The 20,779-nt window shown below is 44.4% G+C and overlaps 1 long non-coding RNA gene across 1 annotated transcript in view; it reads left to right on the plus strand.

Annotated features, from left to right (window-relative positions):
- Positions 1-20,779, plus strand: part of LOC310909730 — a 109,390-nt gene that overhangs the window by 8,993 nt on the left and 79,618 nt on the right. Inside the window, exon 2 of the long non-coding RNA XR_014590168.1 lies at positions 8,413-8,522. This is a non-coding gene — a long non-coding RNA (uncharacterized lncRNA). The remainder of the gene's footprint in view (positions 1-8,412; positions 8,523-20,779) is intronic.

The raw sequence follows: 20,779 nt of genomic DNA on the forward strand, positions 1-20,779 counted from the left end.
TCTAGGTGAGGGATGATGGTGCTCCTTTATGTCAGCCTGATTTCTGTTGTAGCCCAGGGGTGCTGCTTAGTCAGCACTTCTCATGGCTCTAAATGCTTTGGGCTGCTAAGCACAGTTCACACCCAGGAGTTCTTGTTCTTAAATATTCACCTGCAGCACTAGTTCATTAACTGCTTTTCTCTTTCTTAATCTCTTATTTATAGAACAGGCCCAAATTATTGGTGGCCCTAGGAAATACCTGAGATGCCTCTAGTGAGGCTTCTTGTTTATCTTGTCTGAGCAGACAGGACCTTAATTCCCTGGGTGTGACATTTTCACTGCCAGTATTCAAGTATTCCATCCCAGGTTTTCAGACCTTGTTGCTGTTTTGGTGATGACTCAAGTGATGTGTCTCAGGTTACTGTAAGCAATGGGTTTTTACTGTGATGTGTACATGACTGTTGACATCAGGATGAGTAAAAGAAAAAGCTTGTCACTTGCAGGCTACCCAACGTAGTAGAGGTGGCTTTGAAGTACCAAGTTCCTCAGCTGCATGTGTATTTTTTATATATCATATATTTGCCTGTATACCTCTAACAGGGTGAGAAAGAAAGTACAGCAATGATGGGAAGTTATTTAGTGCTGCATGGAGTTAATTGCTTCTAATCAGTGCTTACATCCGTCTGGTTTTATGGGAGACAGCAAGCCTTCGTTGGATATGCTCATTAGCCATCCTGTAAATCACAGGGGTGCTCTGGCATCTCTCGTATTGTGTGCCTGTTAGCTGGGTTGTGTTTCCATGTAGCCATGAAAAAGGAATGGTATGCACTGGGATGGGGATGGATTTGAGTCTTCACTTAAGGTACCTTGTAACAATTTGCAAGTAGAAGTTGTTTCCCTGTTGGCCATTTAAGTCTTGATGAGGGAGTTCCCTAGCTCTGATGAGTTCTGTGAGAGCAAATCAGGTGTCAGGAGCTGCTTTCCCAGCAGATGTGAAAATGGTGCTCAGAGCGGCATGGTCATTGTATTGATACGCAGTGTGAAAGTGCAGGCACTCGTCCTGGGAGCAACCCCATCCTTAAAAAGAAGTGTTTCAAAAATTCAATGCAAAGGAGCTTCTCCTTTTTGTCAAAATAAGCAAGTTGTGTCAAAGAATCTATGTTCTTTGCATGTCTTGGTAAGAACTCAGTAATGCTGGTAAGAGGTTTTGGCTCCTCTGTTCCAGGATCAAGTTAAATAATGAGCTGGAGGACCTGCCTTCTGCAGCTGCAGAGGTGCCCTGTCCCCAGGTGTGGCAGAGCCCTGCCAGGCCCTGTATGTGCTGCAGTGTGATGGATGTGTGTGGGGTGATGAATGGCATGTGTCTGGGCACCCATTAGCGCTCAGGCACTGCAGGAAGATTAATTGGGTCAGGTTGTACCGGCATCTTTCAGGGCTCAACGCATTGGACATTTATCTATCCATCCTCCACTTTAGTTACAGCACTTTGTGCTCAAGTCAAGAAACCTCCTTGTGAGTTAGAGCTGTGTGCAGTCAGAGGGGGGCTGTGGCTGTCTGCCGCAGCTCCTGCTGCCGGGGCACTGTGAGCTCACTGCAGGCAGAAAGAGCGTTAGTCTTGGATAGAAACTCAGCTGCCACATTCCGGGTAATCGTTAGTCTTTTCTCTTAAATCTCTCTACTCCCAGCTCTCTCACTAGGTGGCAGCCTCCAGCATGCCACTCTGGGATCCTGGGACGTAGGAATCTGAGCCTGGACTGTAAATCAGGACAAGAAGGAGGGGAAAAAAAATTCCAAAACTTAAGCTAGTGTCTGCTTCTGGATTTTTTAAATGTTCGGGTTTTAAAAGTTTTTCAGAAGCTGCTACCAGGAGAGTGAGCAACTTGTTGGCTTTTTATTATTATTATTATTATTATTATTTTTAATTAATAAAAAAAAATTGAAATGGCATTGGGAACAGTTTTACAATCCTGTGATTGTAGAAGCCAATGCATACAGCAAGAGTGTAGATGGCCTGCATCTCTTGAGTCTCCACTAAGTGGAGGCACAGACAGCTCTGCTCATCCCTTCAGCAGGAAGTCTGTGAGTGGAAAATTATGATATGGGTTGGGATAGGGTGGTTGAAGTATGCTGGAGACAGTGAAAATGGGAGAGCAAAAGGAAGCAGTGTCCAAGAGCAATATATTTGATAAAAAGAAAGTCACAACAAGAGAGAGAAGAGAATGAGGGTAGGGTGCAGGGAGTGGACTGCCTGGCTAATCCAGTCACCAACCAGTGAAGGTTTCCAGGGGAATGAAGAGATTAAGGAAGTAACAGCTCATTGTATTCTACATGCCTCATGGGCTTAGCTCTATCTTTATCATTGATTAGCTGCCAAAAAACATGTGTGGACAGTTGTGCTTGCTCATGTATCAGCTCTGATTACTTGGCTGATCTGGGATTGCTTAGAGCCTCAGCAACAGAGGTAAAGAAAAAGGCAGGAATCCTAAATCCAGATCTCACCTTCTTTGCTGGATGTATGGGAAGCCAACAGGTTGGTAGGGCTCTAGGAAATTATACTGTGAAGTCCATGTAAGGCTAAAGAAGATACCTAGTTTGGTTCCACATCAGGCAGCCTGAGAGAGATGTGCTTGAGAGAGAAGTGATGGAAACACAGGAGATGGTAGTAACCATTTTGGAAGAAATGGCGTTTCTAGCTTGACTGTGAAGATGTAGGGCTTGCAGGCTCACATGACAGCACCATCCAGAGGGTTCTCCCCCTGTGCTCTGAGTCCAGTGGATGTATTCACCTGTATTCACAGGTGCAAGGTTTGCCTTCCTAGCTTGGCATATAAGGATCATGTGGCCACACATAGGGAAAAACTTGTTCTTGGGATGAAAGTTTTGAGCTGCTGAACATCTTGGAAAATAAACTACTTACACAGTTGCCTTTTTAGGAAATGATTGTTGGGAAAGGTCTCTTGTGCCTAACGGAGTTCATGTGTGGGTCCATAATCCAGAGTAGGGCAGGGCAAGATGGAAAGCCGGGGCATCAAAAGTTTACAAATATTGCTGTGGCTTCTGTACCTGGATTTCCCTAGCCAAGCTCACTCTCCCAACCAAAAGCATTCAATATTAATATCTCTCCTGAGCTGCTGGGTTTAGCAAAGCTCTGGAGTTTCTTCCTCTCCAGTGTTTTGGGTCTTTTTTTTTTTTTTTTTTTTTTTTTTTTTTTTTTTTTTTTTCCCTGCCTGCCTGTCAGGCAGTCTGGACTCTTGGAGTGAATTCCTGTGCCTCTGTGTGCAGCGCTGCTAAGAGATGGCTGCCTGCACTGATGTGATGTCTCTGTCCCCTGCTCCTATTACATGCATTTACAGTTTAGTGTGGATGGCACAGTTGGTGCCAAGCCCTGCATATCTAAAGTCGTTTGGTGAAGGAGTCCATTATGCTTGTGGCTCGCAATGATAAATTCCCTGTGATGGTGGCAGCTCACAGTAGCCTCCTCTCATAATGGCATTCTGCTCCTGTTGGCAGCCTTCCCTGGGCAGGAGACACTGCCCTGAAATAGCACAAGTGATGAGAACAGAAATGGCTGTGCAACTCCGGGAGACCAAAACATGGAGCAATCAGCAATTCCTTTCCCAGGATTGCTGTGTTTAAGGGAACTTGCAGAGGAGATGGCAACCAGGCATCCAGATGTTCCCAAGGCAAAAAGCCATGGTGGATTAACCCAAGAGACCCATTCCTGAGTATGAGGGGCTGAATACAGTTCTCAAAACTAGATCAAAGGGTCCAATGTTCCCTACTGCAGTAATTTCACAGAAGAACCCTTTGGAACTTGTTTTTAAGATGTAAAGGATGGAGCAGGGGTCAGCTAGCAGTCTGGGAAGGGGACACAGGTGACACATGTGAAATAGAAGCAGCTTCAAATTATGTATTCTGTCCAAATCCTTTTGGGTTTTGTATATTGACTTTGGGAATAGCACACCAGCCCTTTGATGGATTTGTGCCCCATTGATCCCAATCTCATTAAAACAGCACTTGCTACTCAGCATGGGCCAAAGTGCAGTGGGGTCAAGTGTATGTCAGTAATTTAAGGATTTAGTTATTAGGCTGTAAAATGATAATCAAGAAAGCTGCCTCTAGTGGAAACAGTTCAGTGCAATGGGTAAAACGCTGTTGGAAGATCCTGATGTACCAGTGCTGTTACCAGAGACATTTGATACATTCTGCAAGGGATTTATACATGAGAAAGAGTTCCCAGGGAATGGCTGGAGGAGGGTTTTGTGCATGGACCAAAACAGTTGATGGAGGACTTACCTTCCTTCCTCTCCTTTCTCAAGAAGTCAGCCTGGTTATCCTAGATTCAAGCGTAGAAATCCACTTGAATTTGGGCAGGCAGGTTTTTGTTTGCAGACATGTGGACTTAGAGCTCTGTGAGGCAAATGAAAATGCAGCTTTAATAACCAGGAAATCGTTGATACTGCTGAACTCATTAGATACCAGTCACTTGTAGGGTGTTTGGCTGTCTGTTTCCTAATTGTTAATGTTAATTAGCTGCTTATCTACTTGTATGGTAGATACACAGTGGTGGGGAGCCCCTGCCACAGACCCAGGCCCCCAGCTGGGAAGGGCTGGATGGGCTAGTGTGGATGGACTGCCTAGATGGGCCAGTGTGAGGAAAATGAATTCATGGCCCGTGCCAGCCTTGAAAGAGGTAGTTTGAGTCAGTGAAGGGAGCAGTGGGTTCCTGTGCTGACCATTTTGTGCAGGCCCCTTACCTGGGCCCTGGGGTGAGGCACAAAAGAGCTACAGAAGTAAACCCACTGTCAGTTACTTTGGGGTGTTTTTAAAGGCTGTTCTGCACACAGATGCGTGCAGAGCAAGCACACTTTTTTGCTACCCAGTTTATTACTAGCGTGGGTACTTCTTTTACTGGGTTATTTGCAAGTCCCTTGCTCCTGTCATTTGCCCTTGACTGTGGTATAACCGTAAAACATTTACTGCAAGACCATGAAGAATCCATATGTCCATGTGATCTGTCAGGCCACCAAGACGCCAGGGCTTGTGGGGTAGCATAAGGATATCTGAAGGTGACACATGCTGTCATTTGATGAACAGAGATGCAGAAGGGGATTCTGGCAGCCTCTACCTTGGCCTTGACAACTTGTGATGGTGACCAGGTGGGGTGTGTTATCTTAATAGTCTGGAGCTCTTGTGAATTATTTGCTGATAGATGTAAACAGCTGTTATTCTTGGTAATGGAAAGCAATTAGAAACATCTGTACTCTTGGCGATGAGTAATGCCTCCCATCTTCACTGCTCCCAAGTGCCAATTGGAAATAACTAGATCATCAGGATGGGCTGGCAACCCTCACTGTATTATGGCCTGGTTTGTACTGAGCTGTGAAGAACAAGAGGTGAAGCACAGTGGAATGAGCCTGTATCTGAGCTTGTTTGGGTTTGTTTCCCCCTTCAGGAGGAGCAGAGGGAAGCCAGGGTGCTCCATCGCTCCCTGTCAGCCTGCAGGTAACTCAGTGTTCCAGACTTTTGGGCTGGTATGGCTTCTGGAGCTGGAAGTCTGTGATGGAACTAAGGCTATCCCTGAGGCCTCAGCCAGGCACCTATGTCCATCTCAGGGCTTGCTGACAGCTGGAATGGAGTCCTGGTTTGGAGACTCTTTAGTAAAGGAAAGACCAGGAGAAGCCCAAGAGCTTGGGATCTAGCAGCTCTGGTAAGGCTTCTCAGATATGCTCAGAAGGCCTTGGTGACAAACAACCTAGTAAAAGTGAAGTGTTTTGTGCAGAGAGGCTTGTTTTGGCCCTCAGTACCCTCTGAGGGGTGTTTTTGAAGAACATATGGCCTGGAGTCTTACAGGTTGTCTTTATTTCTCCTTGTAAATTACAGAAAACTCATTCTGTCTTCCTGTGCCTTCTGAATCACAGAATTACACCCTTGATGTCCCCAGTTGAGAGTAGATGAGTTGTACTTAACAAAACAAAAAGTTGGGATAATTTAATATAAAATCCTTATCTTTCAGGTTTTTTAGTGTGTGATTTTTATTCACAGTTTTCCAGCAGTTCTGGGAAAGATAAGAAACCAAAAAGGCCCCAGAATCTTGATGTACAGAGTATCTGCTTTAATCCTTTGGGAGCAGATCATCTTTAGGTAGGAAGGATTGTTAGCAATACTTCTGAAGTATTTGTGAGGAAAAGGGACTGACAGAGCTTGATAGTTTGGTGGTATTTGGTCTGTGATGGATTTTTTTTTTCTACTTTTAGTTGATTTTTGTTTGTCTCTGTAATTTAAAAAATAAAATTAAAAAAGGGTACATCAGACAGCACTTCCCGATTTGTTAACTGCCCAGGTTCTTTTACTTCCTGACAGTTCCTCTTGGTTTTTTTTTTCAAAGTCAGAGTTAACTTGTTTTCTGTCATTGTTTTCATTGTGCAGGAGTGCATAATTTTATGTCTTTCATGTGGTTTCAAAAAAAGAAATGCTGAATTTCCTGGTTGTAGCAGCTCTGTAGCATCCTGGTTAGTAAATTGTAGTCTGCTCTCAGAATGGGACAGATCTGTTTAGTTCCTAAATTGTAGTTTATAAGTGGAGAAGAAGCACTAGATGAGCAAAATGGATAGTAGAGGTGTATAGCAGGTTTCTTGCTGTTCATTCTCACAGGCTATGTGGGTTAATTCCCCCACCACATGAAGAAAAGCAAAGAAGTAATTAACACACGAGACAGAAAATAAGAACTGCGATTCTGTGCAGAGGCATTTCATGCTTTATTGGCTTCATGAGAAGGCCAAGGTGCCAGAACAATAATTAATATATTGAAAGAAGACAAAATAGATAAATTATGCAAGATCAGGGCATTTGTTTGCTTTGCAAGAGGGAGAATTGTACTGAAGTGTGTGGTACTTGCAGCATGGAGAAGCACTAGCTGGGCTTTTTTGCTCCCTTGGTGTGGGCTGGAGGGCTGCAGGGCTGCAGGTGTGGATGGTCTTGGAACAGGCTGTTACCCTGATGCCAATAGCTAGGCAACAGAGCAGCTCCTTTCCTGTGGCTGCTGCTGAAAGGGGTGTTTTGGAAGGACTCTGAAGTGTTGGAAAGGCCATGCTTGGAAAGGAGTACTCAAGAGATTTATACAGCACAGTCTAAATTCTAGTTAGAACATGAGTGGTTGTTGTCCCTCCACCCTCCTGGGTTCCAGTGAAATCAGAACAAGTAACTTGTGTGTGCTGCATCTCCACACACAGCAGGGTGAAATTCCCTTGTGATGCTTTGCAATGCTAAGCTGCTTACATGGGGATGTTTCAGTTCATGGTGAATCAAGTTAAAGTTTTCTTGGTTTCAGATTATCTGCAAGGAAGAAGGAAACCTTCAGCTTTCCTTGTCCTTTGGTGCCTTTGAGCTAGGTGGGTGCAGAGTTCATATCCATGTCATGGTCCCAAGTGTTCCTTGAAGTGGGAGCTAGCAGAAAGTCTTCCTTTTGTGTGACTTAATGAAAAGGAGTGAGTGGAGGAGGTGGCGTTGGCCCTTTGGGTAGGAATCTTTAAACAGCACCTGTGAGTGTCCTTTGATTAGTTTCTGGAGTGCCGCTGGCTGTGGTACCCCTGCACAATGGCATGTATGCTAATGGAGAGACCAGGTGGGTGCTGGGGAGGGCAAAAAGAACTTGAATGCTACCTCTGGCTCTCAGCTGGGTTGGAAAAATTGGGAAGCTGATGGGCAATGTTGGGGGAAGAGCACAAGTTGTATGGATTGATGTAGCTGTCCTAGGGACCAAGATTTGATCAGTACAACTGTGGTTGTATGCCAAGGACAGCTGCTGGATGAAGGATTAGGATGGACTCTGATTGCTAGGGTTTACTTTACAGATGTCATAAAAAGGCCTTCTTCAAACCTGTTCATTCCTCCAGTGCTGCTTTTCCAGATGGGAATTACAGAGCAAGATTCAGTGAAATCTGCTTCTGTGTTATTTAACAGAAAAAAATTATAGTAACCTTTTCTAATCCTTTCATTTCAGGTTTGATTTACCTGCTGTACTTTGATCAGAAATTTGTGTAGTTTTACAGGATTAGGTATTTTCATGTCCAGTTGTGGAATGAGTGTAGTGTGTAAAAAAAATTTATGGTTATTGTATTTTGAAAGCTGGGATTAACCTGTGATTCTTCATTTAAAAGATATTGTACAGGATGAGGGTGGGTACTGAAATTGTTGTTTAGCTTGTGTCCCTTCTTGTTAGGAATAAAGCAAAACTGAAGATGTTTTCCAGAAGGTATGCTAGCAGAATAGAGAAATTTGGAATTAGGGAAGGTAGAATTGTTTTTACCTATTTAAACACTTGGGGTTTCCTTGTGAACAAAAGAATGGTTGGTAACAACTAGGCCTTTGCTTACTGTGTCTAATACTGGGAGATGGCAGTGCTGAATCTGTGTCTACTCTCATGTTTTGTAGCTCTGCTGAGGGTGGCATCAACCTTCTCCAAGTCAGGGCCTTCAGTATCCAATGGAAAGCCCCTCATTAAGGCCAAAGCTGATTGGTGTTCAGCAAGCCTCAACAAAAAGGTAGGCTTGTGCAAGATGTGTTTTTCTGTCTTGGTGCAAAATGGCAGGGAAGGCAGTTCTTAAAAAAAGCCCTTAGACACAGGTGGAAGAAAAGGTGCCGTGAGGGTCAGCATTACCTGCTACTGAATGTGGGATACACAACGGCCACATGGCTGAAGGGATGGTTTGGAATCATGTGGATACAAGGAATACTTCCCTATGTGTGTTTAATATGCAAATATATTTTAAAAGCCTAAGTGTTTATATTCTACATAGAATTGTCTTCAACCTAGTAGAGAAGTGTTAGGACTGCTGTGTATATTTTACATAGAAATAAGGAATAAATCCATAAAATGTGCTCTATTTCAATTGAAATCCACCTAAAAGTATTTTTTGGTTCTGCTGCTGTTCCTCCCTTGAGTAGGGGCAAAGCAAATAGTACAGGTCTCCTTTGCTTAAAACTGTTGTAGGAATTTTGATGGCATGATAGCTTGGTGGATATCCATGGCTATATGAGGGCTGGCTTTGTTCTTGGTCACCCTTTTTAGAGAACAACCAGCATTTATGAAGGAGAAGGTTTTTGTAGGTTTGTGAATGAACAAAGGGCAGTCTTTCCTTCAAGATCAAGGCACTGCCTAGTGGAGCAGGAAGGAAAGCAGCTTTGGCTGTGGGCAGCTTGTTAAGAAGAGGGCTCTGGTGGATAGGTTTCCCTTGAAGAACAGCTTTGTGCTTTTTCTCCCCTTAAAGCTGTTGTCCAGATATTGCTGCTAACCACAGATAACACAGTCCTGTTGTGGATGCAGGAGTCAAGGGGCTAAAAACTAATTGCTTTTCTCCATGCTGGGTATGAAAGATGTGGTCCCATGAAATCCTTCATGAGAAAAACAGGAATTGAGGGCAGGCTGGAGTTGTGTGCTACCAAATGATACAATCCTGGCTGAACTGGAGCATAGTGTGCAAAATCAGAGTCTAAGTTCCAAATAGCAATTATCAGGCAGCTTGGTTAACTCTCTCTTCCCTAGGAAATCACTCTCAGGATTATATGGTCTCAGGAAAGATTAGTGAAGCTGAGGAATCTTCAGGTTGATAAATAGGAAGATTAGATGGAAGCAGTGGGAAAGCTACTTAGTACTGAAGTCTTTGCCCTTAGAGCCAAAAGAAAAGCTTTTAACTAAGCGCATTTGGAAGGAGCAAGCCTGAAATTGTAAGAAAAGATGGCATAAGGAGGCAAGATGACAGCTGGAATCCAAAGGAGTTTTATTTGCTTCTCCTTGCCATTGATGGCAACTTAACGGGAACTAGTACCAGGAACAGACAGTGCACCATAACCCCTACTGGTGCTGTAACTGAGACTATGCACAGGCTAATCCTCCATGGCACAAGGCTCTAGGGGTTAGAGGAAGGATCAAGCCTCAGCTAGACTGGAAACTGAGGGTACTGAATCATACAACCCAGATCCCTGATGCAGCAGGAGAAATGTTTCTGTTCTCTATTCATAATGGCAGCCTGTTTGCAAGGGTGTTCTGAGCAGTAAATCTTGGTAAAGCCTGTGAAAAGCAAAATTTCAGTTCAAATGAGTTTTTCAATTTGATTGCCACAAACAGTGCAGTGACGTAGTGCAAGAAATAGTTTGTGGTGAGAGCTTGGTTTGGTGTTTTAATGTTTCCAGGAAGTTAGTATATTAAAGGATTTTCTTGGGGCCATGGACTTTTCCATCCTTCATTGACAACAAGTTGTGGTGAGGCATCTATTTGTCTGCAGTCTGAGCTGCACAAGTGGAAGGCCTGTTGTTTCTCCCTGAACACTCTCTCTTTCTCGAGAGTTATGTGAGGTCAAGGTCAACTTCCCAGTTGGGCTGCAAAAGTTGAGGTGATCTGGAGCTGAGATGTCTTGCTGCCAGGACCCAGGATACCATCAGTCCCCAGGGCACTCTCCCAGGTCTGTGCCAGTTTTGCTGCCTTGCTGAGGGATGTGCTTGGATCCCTGAGGCTCTGGGATGTCACTAAAGATGGAGTTCAGGGGTGGATCGTAGCTGTGATGATCCTAAGGAGAAGTACAAGCAGAGGAGCTGGGAAATATTTTTGTCCTCCTGTATCTTTCCTTAGTACAAAGCTGGAAACAACAGGATCACTGGGGGTCTGTAAAATACTGCGTAAAACTGATAAAAAATGAACTTTTCTCACAACTGAGGAGTTTTCACTTCTGTCCACCAAATGTGAGACCAGTGGTAATTTTTAAAGGAATTCTGTTTCTCCCCTGGATTTCCACTGCTTGCTTTGTAGTTTATAGATGCTTTTTTAACTTGTTCATTTAACATTACTAGTGATCCATGGATACCTGGATATAGCAATGTGATAAAATTAATGTCTTGGAAGTGTCGTATGTTCTGTATACTTGTGCTGTCAGGAAGTAATGCAGCAGAAACATGATAACATTACACTGAATGATGTGGCAATCATCTGACTTCTTGCTGGTGATAAGCAGCCCAAATATTCCAGGGAAATATTAAAAAGGAAAAAAAAAAGTTCCAGAAGGGGAAGTTGCAAAGTGACAGAGGCCGAGTGGTAAAACCAAGTGTGAACACATTTGATGTGTAATGATAGGTGACTATTTTTAAAGTCTTGCTTATGGCACCTGAGATGGAAAAATGTGTAATTGTCCTGGTTTTATTATAAGAACAAAGTTGGACACAATGAGTTTGAAGGACAAACAGCAAAAATACAAAAAGTATTTTCATCTTGAATTTCTGTGGCTGCCTTTCAACTTTGCTGAGTGTAATCATCTCTGTCATTTTCTGAAATGATTGTGTGTCATTAAAGGAAAAAGCTCAAATCTGAGTCCCTTAATAGGGCACCTGTGCTCACATTTGTGTCTGGAGCCAGGTTTCATTATGACTTCCAGCACACTTCTCTGCTCTTTGTGTCTGTACCATTACAGAGACAGGTTCCTCGTCTTGCTGTCCCCAAAACTCTGGCCATCAGATCTGCTGTAAGTCTCTATCTAGGATTTGGCACAGGAGCATTGACATTACTAGTGCCAGTTCTCATTACTTACTGCTGTAATTGTTTTGTCTTTCATCTATTTGTGCTCCTCAAAGTCTTCTATAGGTTGGACTAATCCAAATGAGTTGCTATTATCTGCATAGATTGTCACCTCATTTCTCAGCTTCTTCTCTAAACCATGACTAATGACTGTAAATAACTCTGGTCTTAGTGTCTTGGGGCACCTCCTTGTTAATCTTGAACCATTGTATTAATTGAGTATTTGATCCTCATCTCTGCACTGCCCCTCCCATCATCCCTCAGACTAACTTGCAGCCAGAATTGTCTGTCTTTGCACAACTGCCCAATATTTTCAGAAGGCTTGATGAGATGCTCAGAGGCTCTTTGGGAGCCCAGGATAAGATGTCATCACACACATCTTGGTCTCCTGCTTTGATGCAATTGCATTATGGCATGATTTTCCACACTCTTCCCAGACTCACTGGTGATTCATTGCACCACTGTGGCAGCTGCTGCTGTTGCTTCTTTTGGTGTCTTGTTGGCTCTACAGAGGGGAGGACTGATGTGGAGAAAGAACTTGGGGAGGTGTATGTGGCAGGGAAAGGCAAACAAGCCCTTTTTCCTACTTCCTCACACAGTGTTTCTGCCAGCATGTTTCCATGTTATCTTAGAAACAAAAGTGGAAGTGAGAATTGATTTAAGTCATTCCTGATTGGAATAAAATAAAGAAACTTACTCTATAAGATCATGTACAGGTCAGTGAGACTCTCCTCTGTTATTCACTCATCATTTTGCTATAAAGCAGATTGTAAAAACTGGCTTTGCCTATTCTGTGTTTCCCAGTTGCTGCATATTGGGAAGTGGAAGGAGAAGTTTAGTGTTTCTTTTTTATCTGTCTCAGCACCAATCGGGCATGTTTTAAATGCTAAGATTCCAGGATATCTGCATAGAGAAATAAAAATCTTTTTGGCATTTCAATTTTCCCCCTGAAGATCTTGTTTTGATGCACATGTGCTGAGGAATCCTGGGAGCTTCTTTGGTTATTGCTGCCTTTATGAAAGCAACTGTTCCATCAGTGCTGTGAGTTTAGTGTAGAGGAGGAGGGTAGAGGAGTACAGATGACAGCTACTGCACTCCAGTGCTTGTGTACACTGCATGTTAGTGATGGAATAAATCCACTCCAGGGCAGTCAGTCCGTGCTGATGGCTGTGCGGCTTGGCACTGTTAGGGAAGTAGTTGCTCTGTTTGTGTGCACACCCTGTGTGACAGAGCTGCTGAGGAGATCAGTGCTCTGTTCTTGGATCCACGACTGGTCTGTCACAGTCCCACCTCACTGGTGTTTCCCTCTGTTGTTCCTGAAAGAAGAGGTGATGGAAAAATAACTGAACTCTGCAGAAAAAAAAGCAGAGTTGCCAAATGATTCTGGTTTGGATTAAGGCAAAGACTGAATGCTGGGATGGGGAGCCAGATAAATAATTTCACTGGTCTCATAGTTGTGTTAAGTGAGCGCTCAGAGAAGCCATAGGTGAGAGTCCCCATATCTCAGAGGCCAGGATTTTGACCTGGATATTAATATGCGAGAGGTTTGTAGGTGTATTGTGGATGGACCTTGCTGCGTGAAATGTTACATTGAGTCTCTTCTGCTCTTGGGTCGTTGTTGAGATTTTTTTGGTGGGGAAATTATAGATAGATGTGAAGATGGAAGACAGATGGATAGACAGAAAGACAGGATCAGATAGTAGATGAGTTACAGTTGTAGCCTAATGCATGTGCTGTCTTAATGCTGCAATATTAGCACAGCATCAGAGTCCCTCTACATCTGCCCCCCTTCCTCCAACTGTACCGATTTATATGAAAATTAAGATTACAAATTAAAACCAGGCTATCCTGGAGTTTTCCAGTTCATCAGCCATCCAATAAAAATGATGTTGAGCTTGTGTGCATAATTCCCAGAAGATTACTTTGTCCTTACAGCTAAGCTCTGTCCCTGATATAAAAGATCTCTATCCAGTTTTATTGAAATAAAGAACTAACATTATAATCTCAATATTGAGGTATAATCTTCATTATCTCCTGACCCTCTTGAGATTTTTTTTCTCCCACCCCCATTCTATCCTGATTCAGATTTATTTCATTTATAATCCCTATGTGTTTACCTTTATTCAGATAGGATTATAAACCAAATAAATAGAAACCCTTCCCCCCCAGCATGCCCTAACATACAGCAAATACCCTTCACTGAGCTCTCATTCTGTGATGTGTTGGGCTAAGCTGTGGTGCACTGGGCTCAGTTCCTGCTGACTTTGTACCTGGAGTTCCCCACAGCAGCACTGCCCATGCACCCCTGGACCTGCTCCTCGGGGCAGGGGCTGATGCTGGACCCCTCTGCTGGCAGGCATGGTGGGCACACAGTAAATGTCCATGGAGGTGCAGGCAAGTGGGCTGGCCTGTATTGGAAGGCTGGCCTGTATTGGAATGCTGCTTCTGCTGAGTGCATCTCCTCCTTAGAGTGTTCCCAAGCACTCGGTGGTACTTGAGTTTCCTTCTGTGCTGAATGCACGGCTGAGACCAGGAGTTAGAATGAGATGACAGGCATTTGGTGACTTGGCTAAAATCTCTGTTGAGCTTATACAAAGAATGGCTTTTCTTTTCCCAGACACTTTCTGGCTGCAGGCTGTGCCCTGGGCTGGTACCTGCCTTAGTGCTCAGGAAATGAGGGTCACAGTGTTGCTCAGATCAGGGCTTTTTTGAGTGCAGAGCAGTGTTTCTGTGCTGTAGGAACAGCCAAATGGTAAAGGTGAAATCTATACCTGCTTCCTTTTAGTCACACACAGCGGGGTCTGCCGATGGTCAAGTGTCTTTGTTTATGTCAGAGGGCTAATACAAAGCCTACCTCTGCCAAAAGAGAAGGAAGGCTTTTGGAGGCTGTGTTCCATAGTGGTGAGATAGTATTAAGGCAATCTCTTTGCTTACTATAATCACTGGAGTGTTTGCCTACATGGAGAAAAAGAGGAACCTCCAAAACATGAATTGGGAGAAGTGGCTTTTTGGGGTATGTGCATTGTACAGCATTGCAGCAGGTTGGAGATCCCAGAGGTGTCTTGCTGGCATTTCTTTAGGCATGTAAGGAACAGTCACCTGGATAAGAGCTGAGGAGATCAACAGTATGAGTGGGGGTCTAGTGTGGGAAAAGGACGTGCAGCTCTTGACTAGCCAGGTGGCTTTTTTGGTAGCCCCAGTATCTCCCTCAGTTTCTCAGTCTGTATGAAATGAGGTTGGAAATACTAGGGTTGGAAATAATAGGTTTCAGTGAGAAGAACTCAAAGATTCTGAGGGGAAGATGGCAGTGCAGTAGGGAATATGTGACATTAGAGGGGAGGATTTAGTTTGCTGCTGAGATATATCATGTTGCATTGCTAAAATAACTGTGAGTCTTGTCCTGGAGTAAAGTAAGTACGTACTTAAGAGGAAATCACCTAGGTAAGCTGAGGTTATTCCTTCTGTGTCTCCATCTGCTAAGCTGATAACACAGAGACATATTGATGAGGGCTCAAGGAGAACATGAAATATTTCATCAGTAAGATTATACCACACAGAGACAGATGTTAGGAAGCTGCAACATTTAAAAATAAAGAGATAAACACATGCTTGCAGGAAGGATGGAAAGATTATTGTGGGTGTTTTAGGTGTTTTTTTTGTGTTTTTTTGTCTAGCATGGTCTGAGTGGGAGGGAGGAAGGGAGAGAGAGGAAGAGGCTGTATCAGAATATAAAGCAGTTACTACCTGAGGGCAGAGTGAGGAGGTGGATGCTGCTGTCTTGGGATAAGCAGCTTTTGTGGGAGTAAAGTAGGAAAGTAAGCTTAGTCAGGTTTATGTCTCTTATATGGACCAGCCATGCTGCTACTCATGGCATATTGTGTCTAAGTCATAAATTGTAGAGCTTTACTTCTGAACTAGTCAGACCTAGGAGATAGGTGGTGCTTGACTTAGGGGTGTCAGTGAACAGGAAGCCCACTGTCTGCTACAGGTAGTGTGTGTTTGATTGCGTAATACTTGCATGTAGGTGTCAGTCAGGTGAGTCTTCTACCTTGCCTGCTGCTGCCATGGTGTGTGACAGGCATTGCCAATGTTCTCCTTTATAAAACTTCCATGAACTGTGGTGTTGTGCTGCTCTGCAGCAGCTATCCCAAGCCTTGCTGTCCTGCTGACCCTCACATGGCCCTCAGCTGCTGTGAGTCATGCCTTGAGCAACCTACGTATTATCCATGAGCCGTGTTTAACAGCTGGAAGCATTTCCACTGGGCTGGGGTGGTCCAGCCGTAGATAGAGGTAGAGGTTGGTAAAGGTGTTTCTGTAGTTCCCAGCAGGATGGATGGGGAAGGCTGTGTGTGTGTGTAATAACATGGAAGGTTTTGGCAGAAATGCTTCAATGGAATTGGATATCAGTGAGCTTGGGTATGTAGTGCCTGGGGAGGAAGAAAAGTGTCTCCATCCTTCTCTGAGGGTATGAGAGCCTGTCAGTGGCTCCTGTCTTTAGCAAAACTGGCAGTACCTTGCAGGTTTGGTGCCAAAGGAGGGTCCTACTGGCACAAATTCTTGGCTCTGTAGGTCACGGTGGTGGACCAGGCTGCTGCACTGATCCACAGTTCTCACAGAATTCTGCAGAGGTACGGCTTTGTTTAGGGCCCCACTGGACAATGACCAACTGCAGCTTCCTTGTCTCATGACAGTGCTCTTAGGCTGGGGAGCCAATGACCCTAGGCCCCCACTGACAGGTTTCCTGTGGTTGTCTGACAGTTGCACAGAGTTCCTGGGATCAGGAAACAGCACTTAGCTTCCCAGCTGAGACAAAATAGAGGCCATCAAGTAGGGATGTGCCTTCCTCTTGTCAGAGAGGGTTCTGTGAGGAGTAGATGAGGCATCTGTAAAGGTGAAATCATTCTGTCGGAGGTGGGGAGTACACTGCTTCTGCTTTCTGGGTTTGTTCTGATGATCCCCAGGCTGAGTGCTGGGAGTTTTCCATAGCTCTTGGTAAAGTACGGAGTTTGACTGCCTTGCTACCAGGGAGGGTTCCTTTGTAACTTTCTCACTTTGATTCTGTGATGGATGACACTGCCAGGGACATCCTTAATGCTGTACCTCTGAGGTTCCCTAAAGGTGATATACATCATGTGTAAATGTTGCCATCTGCAGAATGCTGCTTTATGAAGAACTTCCAACTCTGCCTTAAGTGGGAATTTGGAGTGACAAAGTGATGGTGTCACTTTGCAACTGGCCCTTGAAAGATGGTCCATTCCCTTCAGGAACCGTCTGTGTAGCCCTGTGTGCCTGATGGAATGTTTATTGTGCTTGGCTGAAATAAAGAAAAGAATCCTTCTGTTTCTTGTGCTGTGATTTTCAGGGAGTTTAAAAGCTTTCTGAAAAATTGTTCCCTTTCAGCCCAAGGACAGGTACGTTTGGAGCTGGAGCACAGGCTGAAGGTTTAGCTTTGGTGGAAGTTTTGTGAAACCCAAGTGTCACAAAGAGCAGTTGATACTGATTTCCTTCCTCCTCTGCATGGGAACCAGCCTTCTGCTTGCCTGTGATTAATCAATTTACATAGCAGGTGGGGATAGCAAATTACCTACTTAGCTATAAGCAGTAGTGGCTTTAAAGGGATGGAAACATCTGAAATAATGTTTGAAAAAAGAACTTGTGAAGTTGTGTGAGGTCAGTGGCCAGCTGTTGATAGGAGGGGTCTAAGCAGCAGCCTGCCATAGATTATCACCTTAATGATGACTGTGTGATTGCCTGGTCACTCTGGCTTGGCCAGTCCTTCATTCCCCCTTGTGTCAGCCTTCTTCCCTGAGGCTCTTGGAAAGGTTGCAAGGAGAGCAGAGATGTATGTGAGGGTGTTCTGACCTGGGCTTAGTCAGGTAATGCGTATGCACAGGTGCCCAGGTACTGGTTGGGTTCTGGTAGTTTGCAGCATCGGTGTGAGCATGTACCTGCAACTGGCTGAGAAAACATCATGGGAGTACCTGCACCTGGAACTCCTGCTGCTCCTGTGTGGCTGGTCCACAGCACTCTGGCTCTCTTTACAGTGGTGTTTTGTATCAAGTAACTTAAAAGCTTTTGCTTCTTTTAGTGTAAATGCTGTTGAAAAGGTTTAGAAAAGTGCTGAAATTCAGCCCTACTGCTTTTTATCAAGTTCCCTTAGGTTGTTTTGTTGTGGTGTTTTTTGTTGTGGGGGGTTGGAGGTTTGTTTGTTTGTTTGTTTGTTTGTGGTATTTTTGTCCTGGTTGGGGGAGGGGGTTGTTTGTCTTTTTTCCCCAATATCTATTTTTGTTATTCTGTTATTTCACATAAAGGGAGGGAAACACTGTGCAAGGCACAGAAAAGATGATGGCAACAGGGATAGACGAGGAAAGAGGGCAGCAGTGCCCATCTCAAGAGACAAGGCTAGAAAGAGCAGCGTGGTTAGTTGTGTGTGATGGCATCTGTCAGGAGTATGTCAGGGCAATGAGCTGTTGGAGCTGAGAGATGGAATGGGCACACAGGGAAATCTGTATAAACTGCTCACGGTTAGAAAAATTCCCTGTAACGCAGGAGATGGGCTCTGCTGTTCAGAGATAGCCAGGCTCAGGCAAGGGGCAGTTCATTGATGTTAGAACATTGCATTGACCCACCTGCCCTGTGCAGTTGTCCTGGGACACATGGGGGCTCTGACAGTGCTCAGTGTCAAGCTGTGTGCATCAGTAAGATGGATTCCTCAGCTGGGAACACCAAACAGCTCTGTCTGCATGTAGCATTGCAGACTGGGCTTGTCTTCTTTCCTGTCTTTCCTTCTCACCTTCCCCCTTCTGCCTGGGGTTTCTCTCTCTGGGTGATTGTCTTCAGAGCCCAGGGGCACTGGCTGTGATGCCTGTGTGTCCCTGTCCCAGCTGATGCCTGGTTGTGTCTAAGTGCTCCTAACAGCTCTTCCACCTTGGCACCTTGATCTGCTGAGTCTCAATTTTTCCAGTGGCAGTAGGGGCAAATTGATTTCCTAATTTCTCATTTTATGTGAGTGGACAGCAGGACAGCTGCATGATGCTGGTAACAGCAATGGGAATGGAAATTGCAGAGATCCGTACATGTCTTTAAGTCCTTAGCTTCTTGACTAAAATAGCTTCAAACGATTTCCATGAAATTTATTTTTCTTGCTCTAACATCATTAGAAAAATCTAGCCATAGGCTTGGGGTATTTAGAACAGTCTAAAGTAAATAGTAATGAACTGACCACTTATTTAAAACCCTAGAGTTTCATTAAACATGGTTGTGCATGGCTCTTGCAGATCTGTCACTAAGGGACATAGATTTGGCTTCATCAAGCCCCAGAGCTGACATTGGTTTAATTGGGAGGAAATAGACAAGATGGTCAGGTATAAGTATTTAAGATGCAGACATCAGGCTAAATGTCCGTAATGCAGAAACTCTTTATGTAAAAAAAGTAGTTACATGTAAGGGTAGGTGGGATATTTCATTAGGAAAGGTGGCTCACAAACAGCACTGTGCCGCCTACAGACTGGGAAAAAGTGGTGCCTACTTGAAATATTTGCCTTGTGGACCTGTTTGGTGATTGGCATCTCTCTCAGGTGTGTGTGCTGTCTGAGCTGCACCCTCAGCAGTGCAGTGGGAATGACAGTGCACAACATCCCACAGTGGGAATGGACGTGACATGCTGGTCACCACCCTCCTGCCTTACCTGGCTTATGCGGCAGAATTGCTACTTCTCATGAAGGTCAGAAGGGAGCTACTGTGCACTCTCTGGAGATGTTTGTTGGAATTGTTGACTATAATGAGAGGCGTGACGATGTGCTCAAGGAGTTTCTGCAGGCAAAAGGCCTTTGGCCGTTCAGATGGGCCCAGGTCAGGAGAGATGTCTGGAGAGGAATATTGCTGGGCAGCAGTGAAACATCTGGGGAATTTGTATGAGTAGTTCTCTGCAAGATGTGTTTGTCTAAAAAGTCTCTCAAGTTTCCTTGGAGAAGAGAAATCAGCTGTCTTCTGTGTTGACAAGAACACAAATTGAGGAAAGATTTGTCAGTGAGCAGGGCAGCAGTGCCCACCTTCATGGACAAGGACATGGGTGGAGCTGCAGGACCTGGACAGAAGGGAGCCTGAAGGGATTCTGTGTTGGCAGGTGGGAGGCTGAGGTGCACCAGCCTGGCCCATAGCCCCATTCTTTGAAGGTGTGTGAATGGAAACATCCGGAAGAGGGCTGGCTTGGAGCACTTTATTACTATCAGTGCCTTAGTAATGTTCACACTTTGTCATTGCTCACTTTTATGGGGGGGCTGGCTTCAAATACAGTATATTATGCAATGGTTTTGTCATGTATCAATGATGATATTAACAGTCTAATGCTAAACAGGTTCTGAGGAAATGAGGAGGAAAAAAAAATGACTTACTATATTTACCCTGAAACAAGATTCAATCTGCCACTGTATTTAATGCTATATTTTTCATTATCTCACAAGCATATGTTGGAACTGCTGCAGATGATGAAGTTAGCTGCTGGGCAGAGCTATCATCAATGCTTTCCATCTTTATTTTAATAAGAGGAACGAGCAAATTGTTTGTGACCTTTGTCAAGGGCTTCCTGGAAGACAAGAAACCTAGCTGCAACAGAATTGCTAGCCTGGAGCTCTGCTGAATATTCAGTGCTTGAGCCCTGCCTGAAACGTGCTGTAACAAAGCCATTGTGTCTGATGGAGCCACGTCTGCTACAAAGGCACTAGGAGCTAACAGCAAAAGTCAAACTTTTCCTTTCTTCTCCTCACACTCCTGGAACAATGTGGCAATATGCTGTTTTGTTGAACCTTATTGCAGGGCAAGAAGCTGAAAATGGTATGTCCCTGACAGCTGGCTCATCACGCATATGCTGCTGTGAAGAGAAAAAAAGTGGGCTTTTGGTTTTTTAGGAAGTAAAAAGCTGACATATGTGCTGTTGGTATGTGTCACATGAGGAGCATGTCCCCTATGGCTGCAGCACTAAAGAGTAGGGAGACGCTGTTTTGAGATACTTCACACAAAGAGAACCTTGTGTGACTTGAAGCACATGACAGTATGGAGCAAACAAGAATGCCGAGGCAGAGATGGTTGTAAAATGCATTCCTGGCATGGAAGGGGTTCCTGCAGAATCCCCTCCCTAATGCCAGAGTACCAGAACACAAAATGCCATCACCACCCCTCCACAAGAAAACCCCATCCTGAAGCATTATTCCAATCTATAGGCAAACTGGGGTGGCAGTG

The sequence above is a fragment of the Zosterops lateralis genome (assembly GCF_965231275.1).
Source record: "Zosterops lateralis genome assembly, chromosome: 5".
NCBI classification, from domain to species: domain Eukaryota; kingdom Metazoa; phylum Chordata; class Aves; order Passeriformes; family Zosteropidae; genus Zosterops; species Zosterops lateralis.